Here is an 11,683-nt window from a genome sequence, read left to right on the forward strand (position 1 = left end):
TGAGCTAACAGTTTATCTTATTGAGGTAAACATTCACTTAAATAGTATAGAAATTTGTCAACCGGTAGGAGAAATTTCCTAGAATGTCGACACCATGAAAGATTTTGGAAACTACATACAGGGTGAGTCAAGAGAAATTTTGCATACTTATGCCATATACAGAGTTTATTAAAGAACGCCCACTACTCTTTTTTTTATTAAAGTACAGGATTATTTGTAAACTTAGAAGGCTCAATATTTGAATATTTGGTGAAACTGTACTATGCTCGATGGAGTTAAAGTCAGGTGAACAGGTTGGTTATGGAATACGAATTATTATCATTGAAACAACATTCACGATTTCAGTCTGATAAAGACCAGCATTATAATCCGCGAAAAGAACACTAAATTATTGGTACCTTTTAAATTTGATTGAAATACCACATATTAACAGTTGAATTTCTGAAAATTACAGATCAGTTTTTTCACTCAAGAATACTTATTTGATACTTTTGACATTATGAATATAGAAATATTGTAGACCTTATTAAGATCTAGCTTCTAATATGGTTTAATTACATGGATATTCATTACACTAAACAAAAACAAGTAAGATTTATTTGCTTTGCAAACAATGATGATATATTAGAAATTAACCTTGTTTGGGCAACTAATTTATATTTTCACAAATTTACTACCAAACTAAAAACATTCCGTTAAAATTTTTTGTTACATTTTGAGGAAAGCATATTTCCGCCTATTACGATAATTAAGAAACTTTATAATCAGTGGAAAAAGATATGAAATCTTAGAATTTTTCCCGAGTAATGTCAGAATCTGAAACTGGCTCGTTTTTTACGTGAATGTACATCTTGCTTTACTTCCTCGTTTTCATTTTGCTAGCAAACATTCTTGCACTGCACGATCATAAACTCTTTCATAAAATTTTCATTTACTCGTTATTTTCAGTTTTAAGTATAGTTGTAAATCTTGTGTAAAATATAACTCTTTTAACGCAACCTGTCTCCTGAATTCTTTCCCAGACTTCTACACACAAATCATAAGACAACATTTTAATTGACTAAATTTTGTCTGCTACTTCTTAATTGCTTACAAAAGTTATGGAAATGAAAGAATTAGCTTTTGGTTGTGTAGTATTACATATTTTTTCATGTACCTGTCCATTTCTCTGAAAATTTGCTGAATAAGTAGATAGTGATATTTGTCTTAAAGGAAATATTGTTTTTTTATTAGGTATTTAATATTTAGGTAAACTCATATCTCAAAATGTATGATGTCACAGTATCAATAAAGTACTTATGATGAATTATAGGTATATTTGTAGGTACTACTTTCGTAGGTATTATTCTTTAAAGGACTATTATTTATTATACGTCTAGGTATATAATTCATCTAATATCGTAGAAGAAATTTTCGAAAATGTTAATGTAATTTAGTATCCAAATTTCAATGGAAATATTCCTTAAATAATAGATTATAATATCTTAAATCAAATTACTAAAAACTGCTTCAATCTGTTGACTGATTTCTATTTTGTATCTTTAATAATGGATTTTCTGGAAATTTATTATCAGATTATTAATTTTTTCAAACTTACAATTATTCTACTTACTATGAGATTTTTTCGTGTTAGTCGAGTTAAATTAGTATGACCAGCGCATTCGCCAATTTATACAATAATTTGTATCGAGTTACTGGGGATTGAAATACAAAATTTCATGAATATACAGGGTGTATTATAATTAACAAATGTACATAATACTAGAAGCAAAAAGTCGTAGTAAACATGGGTCCGCAAACGCACCGTTTTCGAGATACAAGGTTTAAAAAAAAAGAATTTTTTTCAATTTTTTGACGATATCTCAGGAACCGTTTGAGATACAAAACTCAAATTTTGTACAAGTATTATAATAACATTAGCTACTTTTGTGCGCTGTTTCAATTTTTATGGAGATTTTAGGATTACGTGACGTTATTTTGCCCCTAATTTTTACGACTCTGGAAAAATGTGCATTTGAAAACGTATTTTAAACCGTCAATGTTTTCTACACAAAAAAGGTATTCTGCATCAATAGCTCTAACGCGAACTGTTTTCTAGATAAATGGCGTTTGATGATGGAGAACATTAAAGAAAGTGGCAACATGATAAAAAATTATTACAAAACTAAGCAAATTACCAAAAATCACAACAGTTGTTCAAAATCTCCTCCTACGGTAATTAGCAGGGTATTTCAGAAAAACGTAACTAAGATCTAAATATTAAAAAATAGGGTTTTTGAATGATCGATCTATTATCTTTTGTTTTTGATGTGAAATGGCGTAAAAATTCTTTTTTAAATAAATTTTGCCAATTTTTCTAGTACTGCTAGATAGCATGTTAAAATTTTGAAAGAAACCTCTAGATATTTAAAATTTTACAATTATTGTTATTTATTTTTTATTTTTAGCTTTATGTGTCATGTAATTTACTTACGTTTTATAATTGTTTTTTGAGCAATATTATTTTATAGTCTGTAAAATTTGAAGTATATCTACCTCAAAAAAACTTGGTTGACCACAAGTGTAATTTTTCCGTTTTCTTTCTCAAAACACGAATTGATTGTTCGAGATTTCAAAAATACATTTTTATACAGCATTTTAAAGTAGACGCTTAAGGAGGTTCGATACCAAAAGAAAAATGGTAAGAATGTTTTCAAAGCAATTGAAATCTGTTAATAAATATGCAAACTGACTTGTGTAAAAATATCAGATTGATTGACAACGTAGTTTTTTTGAAAAATGAATTTAAAAATTATGTTCTTTTACACAGGCTCTTATGGGAGTTGGGAAAAAACTTTAATCAAACGTGAATATTGCTCTTAAAAATGGTTAGGATCGGGAAAATAAAATTGTAATTAAAGAATTAAATATTACTAAACATTTTAAAACAATAAAAATATGCACTTACAATGTAATTATTGAGATAATGGAATGAATAGATAACGTTTTGACAAATTTGAACAAACATCTGATCCAATGAAAGGAAATATGGCAACACTGTACGCTGTATTTAATGCTTCGACTGATGCGTTATATTTGAATAGCTCAATTATAGATTATAAAATTATTCCAGTCGAAAATATATGTAGTAATAATTAATATTAAATAAATTTTTCGTGATCTAAAGCAATATACTAGCAATTTGAAACAAAAATTGAAAGGATCTCTTTGCAAAACGAACAGTTTAGTTGTTATGTCATAATCTTCAATTTGACAAGTCGACGTCTCACTATCATACATTGAACTTCTTGATAGTTATCATATGGATTCTCGGTTTGCACATTTTATTTTTTTCTCATCAATCCACATTCTGTTTTACACTCATTTTATACTTTTCAGTCATTACTTTTCCTTTGTACCTTGGTTGTTCATTCATGTTTACGGAATTCGCGCAAAGTTGACAGTAATGACAGTTGACCCAACTTTTACCACCACGCCATGGCAATGTTGCCAGATTTCATCCATAATTTTACAAGCTCGTAATGAATAAATAGACGCTTTTATTCAAATAAAAAGTGAACTGACGTGTATTAAACACGAAAAAAATATGCAAGCTAATATGTGTTGTATAAATTTCATTCTAAATAGCATACTTAGTTCGCTGAAATTAATTTACGTAAAGTTGGTACTGCAACAAGACTCCCGTGTATAAACATAGGCATACTCTCCGCACCACCCGCCCCGTAAGAGGTGTATCGAACGTCCTTAAGGAAATTTTGGACAAAAATAAGGAAATCTTAAAAAAAATAAATTTAATTCCCTGTACCATGAAAACCAAAGACCCACACCCTTATCTCTAGAGTGTAATTACTTTATTCTGAAACACTTTAGTAAACCATACATTTTTTTGACCATGTTAGATTTTCAGTATTAAAATAAATGTACCTAATTTTGTTGCTTCTGGAACAAGTATCCATTTAATAAATTTAATTTCGAGACCCATACTTAATATTTAGATTGTCCTTTAAAATTTATTTCCGTGTATTTTTTTTAATCGTTAAAGAATACGTCTTCTCAATGCCGAAAAAAGACATATCTCAAAATGAACTTCTTTTACCAACCTGAATATTTTACTATACACAAACATTTTTACTAAATACTTTTAAACAATAAAATTAAAATTAAACGGCCCATAAAGCAAAAGTTGTACCGTCGATTTTATAAATTAAATAATAACTCAACGCGGAAGTGCCGAAGCACGCCAGGAATCCAATTAAACAACAAAAGTAATCAGGCTTAAGGTGAGGTAAATGAAGTGAGCCGAAGGTAAATTTAACGTCTGCAGCATAAGTTACTTCGGCGTTGTTATTAATTAGGTCGAGTGGATAAGCCGATGGGAAAAAGAAGTTGCCTCACCGTTAAACGAGATATTTTAAATTTATCTTTTAAGATTCTTGAGGTGTGTCTGTTATTAATTTGAATATTTATTTGTTTCTGTATACCACGCGCTGTGATAAATAGGGGATGTCGAAAATTAAGGAGGGAATTGACATTCATTTTAATATTTTAATTGTAATATCTAACTATTATTATTATTAAAGTGGAGATTGTTGGATAGTAGTTTTGGCAAAACCTAAATGCGTCCAGTAATACACTGATTATAATCGCATAGGGAAGAGAACTTTTGGAGTACTTAGTTTTTTCTTCAGTATAGGAAAGATTTCAGTTACGAGTTAGTTTATGTTTTTATAATAATGAAGTTTTTGCAATAATTATTATAAAAAACTTTATAAAAATTTTTAAGATGATTGTATGTCAATAGTTGGCGTTTGAAATAATAACACATCATAATAACAAGTAGTCCGTTAAGTTTAAATACAGGAGGCGAAATAATAATTTAAATGTTTGATATAGAATGCTACTAAATTATAAAGGGTGTTTGATAAGTCGATGCATTCCTTGCAGGAGGTTAAAGTACAAGTGATTTGTGAAATATTTCCTTAATATACCATATTTCGAAAACGCTTAGTTTCTGATCTACAGGGTTATAAAGTTTTAATAAAAAAAATGCAAATTTATAAATATTGCGGAAACCTGTCAGAATATTTTAATGAAATTTTACAAGCTTTGGCAATTAACAACAATACATGTTTTACGATAAAAATATTGTTTTTAGTTACACCAGTGGCGTGCGTACAGGCATGTCTTTGAATATTTTTAAAATACAAAATGATACGCCACTGATTTTTCTTAAAATAAAAATTATTTTTTAATTCCTTGTTCAATTTGGAGGAGAAAAGGTATCTGTCTTTTCTTATGACGCACCTTTTTCGGGTAAAAAAATAAAATCGATTTATTGCATGGCGTAATCCGGTTTCAATAATTTGAAAAATAGCAGAAATTATGCACTCAGCTTTTTTTGTACCAATTTTATTATAAAATTTTTTTTTAGTTTTTAGATTCACTATTCACTATCTAAACATAAATTAGCAAGTTGGCGTTTTTGTTATTGTTTGACAAAATTAATAATAGCTGTCACTTTGAGTGTTTGAGTGTGAAGCAGTTAAGTGCATAATTTGTAGTTGTAGTAAATTTCTTTCAAATCCGTCAGCGCATAATGAAGATTATAGTATTTAAAGTGAAATCACCCTGGATATTGAGTTGATATTTTAAGATGCTCTAAGAGTAGATTTCTTGTTCGGAAATAAATGCCACACATAATATGCGAAGATTGATATGTGTATTGATACGGGGTGTTTACAAATTTTGGGAGGATATTTGAAAAGTAAACAAAATTTTTTCGCATTACATAATTTTTTGAATACCTCATAGCTTACCACAATAATACGAAGAAACATTTTTGGAACTTATGACTCCATCGATAAGCCGGCTGGTTCTATTTCCAAGTGTATACATAATACGCGGTACAGAAACATCTACAACTAACCCATAGCTTTCATTTATGATTCCATATGTGAGCACCATGTTCATAACTTAGAACGGAACTAGCAGTTTTTCTGTTTATAAAAAATGAGACAAAAAGTAAACGGAGCGTTATCTACGGACACATTATGCACCTCTTTTTATGTAGGGACAATTCCAGAGGTTCTCAACAAGTTTTTATCAATTTCCATATTTATATATTTATTAATTTTAAGCACAGTTTTGCAGTTTTGAATATTTTGATTATTTAAAACGTTTATTCTAGTTACCATTAAAATATCCTCTCCTAGTTTGTAAACACCTGTTTGTTATTTTAGTGTGCTAGTAGTGCTAGTAAACAATTACATAACTACATATTACACTTTTTAAACTAACTAGAAATATGATTCATATATTGTAAACCGTAATTTCTAAATTGGGAGGAAGTAAATCTTTTGTTTTAGTTCAAACATACATAGAAACAGTATTTTTCAAACTAATTAACTAAACTCAGTTTCTTAAGGCCATCAGGAAAATATGATTATCATTTTTCTTTATTTTGATTAATTAATTGTTCACCCAAAGCACGGTAGTTATTTAGCTTATTTTTTAAGTGCTCTGTAAAAAAGTGCCTATAGAATAAATCATTCGCGCATTTCTTGATTTGACGATTTTTTTTATTAACATATTACTGAGAGCAATATAAACTTTTGCCAGTCAAAAAACGTAGACATAGATAGCGCAGAGACATACGCTGCAAGGAAATGGATCGGCTTAAATGCCTTGCTTCCCAGATAGCTGCTTCAATTAAGTTTTTCCGAGGAAATCTGTGTTTTACTAGATGTTCTCCAACTATTTTAATGAAAGCGTTTGTCTCTGTTCGACCTATTGTTTCCTCATTAAACAGAGACGGCGGCTTCCGGTAAACTATTGGCGGGTACTCGAAACTAACAAATTCCGTTCTTTCCGAATTGATCAGTTCTTTAATTACGCGAAGAGGCTGAGGAAGTGGTGTTTTTCTTTGCTGGTAGTTTCAAGTGTGCTGACTTTTATTGCAATGCCTTCAGGGCTATAGAAAACCAATTATTGTCGGGGTAGTCCTCGAATCCATCGTTAAATTTAGTCGACTTCTAATCTGCTGCAAATTGCCTACAAATTAATTTTTATCGTAGATGTCATTACTGTCATTATTTTAGTTCTTGTCATCGATCAGTGTCAAATAAAATGTAATTTTTACAACTAAAATAGGTTTACAATATTTGAATAAGTATTATGTGAAATTATTTGAAGTTTATCAAAAAGTGGTAAATTTACAAAATAATTACAGTACAATTAGGTACAACGAAAATACTAACCGATAATAATGCAACTAAAGCATTTGTTGTTGCCTTTACATATGACAAGAATAAGTTTTAAGATTTCTTCAATTTGCATAGCAAAAAGCGAGTTGAAGTATTATATCAGTCGTCGGTGTAAAATTACATGAAAATTACAATAACTTTGCACGAAAGCATATCAACATTAAATTGTGTGTAATTATATTTACCTATAACATAAATATAAAATAATAAAATAAATACATTTGTACATAAATGTAAAATTACATCAGTTAGTATTCTTCCTGCATATGCGTATGCATATCTGAGTGTTCTACAGCTGCCAAGATCTAATTGATTATGTCCTGACCAAATTTTATAAATATTTTCAGTTCTATGGAATGAGAGTCTATAAAAAGTGCTCTGCATTGTATATCTTTAAAACAGCATTGCAACAGTTTTCAGCAAAGTGTAAAATTACATGAAAATTACATTAAACTTATGAATAATTGTATATACAGAGTGATTTCACTTTAAATACAGAGACTGCAGGACTAGACTCATTACCAAAAAATAAGTAGTTTGCTCTAAAAACTTTTTTCCTGCGGGACTCGAGATACAGGGTGCTAGAGTTTCCAAAAAAAATATTTTCTGCTATATCTTCATAATGCGCTGACGGAAGTGAATGAAATTTACTACAGCGTATTCACTTAATTAGACCTTTTATTGAATGTAATGTGGCTTTAACCAGTCATATGTTTACTTATTAATATCAACAGGAGTCCCCGGACGCCGCTGGAATAAATAAAATAAATCAAATTACGTCAGAAGACGTCTACAGTTTTTATAAACGAACATATCAAATTTCAAAAAAATCGGAATTAATTCTCCAGATATTAGGATAAACCTTGTATTTTCTCTAAATTTCAACACCCTGTATCTCCGAAACGAAGCATTTACGGACGTAGGTTTATAGGAAATTTCTTTCTTATTTTTGGTCAAGAAAACTCCCCCTGATTTTTTTCGAAATATTAATGGGACACCCTGTATACTTACTGCCTTTGTTCCTACTACTTTGCATACTGCGACTGTCCAATGAAATTGTTTCATAAAGTTATTCAAATGACAACCTAAATATGGCTCATCCAGAATTTTAGTGATAGTTTTAGTGACAAGCGGATATGATATTAAGGGCTTTAATTCCAGTCAAATCTCTTAATCAAGGAATTGTCTACATATTTTGAAACGGTTTTCTAGTTCTTGTAATTATATTCATTTCAAATTTCATTCTTGCATCAATAAATTTTAATAATACCAATCATATTATATCTCAATTTTTCAATTTTGTTTTTAAAATTCGTTCATTATCTGAAATCCGTTAATTAAAACCTGAAGTAGGACCCGTCTGCAATAAAATACCGGAAGAAATTGAAATTCAATACGTAATCAATCAAACTAATAGGTCAAACTGTCGGAAACATCCTCAGTAATTAAAACTGGGCTTGGACCCTACCCTCGTTCTTTATTGAAATACCGATATCGACGGCAGGTGTTAATATCACACTGAAAAATGTTTATATTAAATACCAAGAGTCCGAGGTGAGATTTTTATCATAATTAAAAGTGTTATTAGTAGTACATATTTTAATAAATAGACAATTTTAATTTTAACGAGTATTTCTGACACAGAGCTTTATGTTTTTGTCCATTTATTTCTATTGTAAGCGATAAAGCATCAAATGAGTTCCTTTTTCTTTATGTGTTTATAAAGCCTGTTACAAATCCACCTCTCACTACAGGGATCTCGGAAACGGTAAGAGATACGAAGTAGCTTAAATGGGGGCAAAGTTGCATAATCAGAGGACCAACATTATGCCTCTAAAAAATCAACATGATTAGTTTTCGAAATATTTAAAAAAAAACGACATTTTGGAAATCCATTTTTGTTTCATTTCAGCCTTGTTTGAGGTGATACTGAAAAAAGAAGAACACTTTCTCATAGCAACTTTTTGCCCATTATCGAATGGCATAATCTATTTTTATATGTAACGTTTCGTCTCTCCAGGACCATCATCTTCATTTTTTTAAATACGACCCTGGAAATTTTATTACATTTTTTGCAAGCCTTAATTTTTTTCAGGATATTCATACAAATACATCTTTCATGCTCTTTCACAGTTGCAGTTACAGATATAATACATTTCGATCATATCTTCAACATTTGCCATAACGGAAAAGTTTTTGAACATTTACTTACTGTAATTTTTTAAAGTATAATAATCATTTGGAGTTTTGGTTGTCCATATGCATTTTTAAGAATTAATTTGTCATAATGAAATTAAAATTGTAATAATTTAATTTTGACGCAACAACTTGTCGAATTGTGTATGACCAAGTGATGGAGATTAAAACTCTAATAATGTTTTATTGTAATGTGTGACGATAATAGTTTTAATAACTAGATGGATTTCACAGGGTCTAACGACACTTAAAGTGTACGATAATTCAATAAACATAGTAAGCTAAATAAATAATTAAGACAAATTTGGAACGAATGCATTGAAGATGAATTTTTGTAGACAAAACGTCTGAATCTGGTTCGGGCTGAAGCAGTACAGTATTGGTGGTCATCAAGGCTTACAAAAAATTTCCAGGGTCGTATTTAAAAAAATTAAATTGATGATGGTGCTGAAGAGAAGAAACGTTACATATAAAAATTGATTATGCCTTTCAATAAAGGACAAAAAAAGTTTCGATGAGAAAGTGTTCTTCTTTTTTCTATATGACCTCAAACAAGACTGAAATGAAACAAAAACGGATTTCCAAAATTTCAGGTTGGTATACTATTATAATGTTGTAAAACATTTCAAACTATGCGACATTTGAATTGATTTTAACTCTAGATGTCAACTGTTGATCATATCATCTAAGTTTTTTAAAAATTTTAAATTACCTGTAAATATGTTAAAAGTTGTATTATGTAATGGAAATGTAAATTGCATAACCATAGGCGTATGTAATCAAGGGTTATGGAGTGGTTAAAGGGGTGCGAACTCCAAAACAGTAACACACTGTACGTCAGTTTCCTTCATGTTCCAGTGACACTCAAATAATAGAAATTCTGTTAAAATAGAAATTTTGAAGTGAAGAAATTAAATTAAGCAGTTTCTGATCTGATTCTTGAACCAAAATAACAAAAAGTATGTGGTAATGCAATTTCAACAGAATATTTAAAAATAATTTGAGTTATTAGCAAAAGTCTTTCCCCTTTTTTATTTTGACATCCTGTAGCTTGAAAAAGAATCGTCCAAATGAAAATTGGCTTAAGGAAAGTATCATTATTTTTACCCAAAGGGCCTGTGGTTAACGAGTTGATCTAAGACTAGACCCTGTATCCTGTCTGCTGTAAGACCTTTGTATAAGCGTCGACTTTATACAGGGTGATTAAAAATTCAGTACTAAGAATTTAGTGGCGTATTTTTAAGGTCAAAATAAGAATTTTTTCCCCATAAACGCGTGTCCACAAATGCTTAGTTTTCGATATACAGGGCGTCAAAGTTTTTATTTTTTCCGATTTTTTAGGAATATATTTGAATATACGCATAAAACTTGGGGCCCCCGTACCCCATTTTTTAGGATGGTAAATTTAAATATGCCATTGCTTTCGACGCTTCTTGAAGAGCTCGCCACTTTAATTAAATTGGCCCTAACTTTTTGCTACCCTGTACATTTATGTTTTGTATTAGTGCGTTTATTCCCCTATCAATTTTAAGCAAAAAAGTATACGAGTACTTGGTCGAAATCTCTCAGACCAACCGTTTCCAAGATATTGGCTGATGAAGAGTTAAATGCACACCATATGATCTTTTATATCTATTTACGGTGAATATTTTTAAAAAATTTAGACACGTTTATAGGAAAAAAAGTCTTATTTTAGCCCCAAAAATACGCCCCTAAATAATTCATTGTATCTACTAAATTTTGAATCAGCCCCTATAGGTAAATTGGTCTAAATTATATTTTGAGCCTCATAAATCTAGAAAATCAGTGCTTTTGGACCTACGGTTCGGCTTTTTTAGTCTAAAATTACTCAATCGAATCACAAACTCCTGAGGTGACACTGTCTTAAAGAACATTCCCTACAATTTTTTGCAGTTTTTTAATGAAACATTTATAAATAACTACATTATCATTATCACTAGTGAAATGCTCTTACCTTTTACTTTTTTTTTTTGTATTGCGTTAGGTTCGTACTGGGATTTTCACGCCTAGCGTGAAAAAAAGTAATTCGACAACTTTCTAATTAGAGTTTTTCTTATTGTTGCTGGCCCCTGCAGCTCGATAAATTGTATCCACGTCCACTAAATGTTCAGTAAATCAAGCCATTGTAAAGCCTGGTGCGTCGGAAAAACTACAAAACGTCTCTAATGAGTGTGAAAGGGCTCCGACAGCGTGTCGAAGACGAG

This window comes from Anoplophora glabripennis, unplaced genomic scaffold (genome assembly GCF_000390285.2).
Source record: "Anoplophora glabripennis isolate ALB-LARVAE unplaced genomic scaffold, Agla_2.0 scaffold36, whole genome shotgun sequence".
Taxonomy (NCBI): domain Eukaryota; kingdom Metazoa; phylum Arthropoda; class Insecta; order Coleoptera; family Cerambycidae; genus Anoplophora; species Anoplophora glabripennis.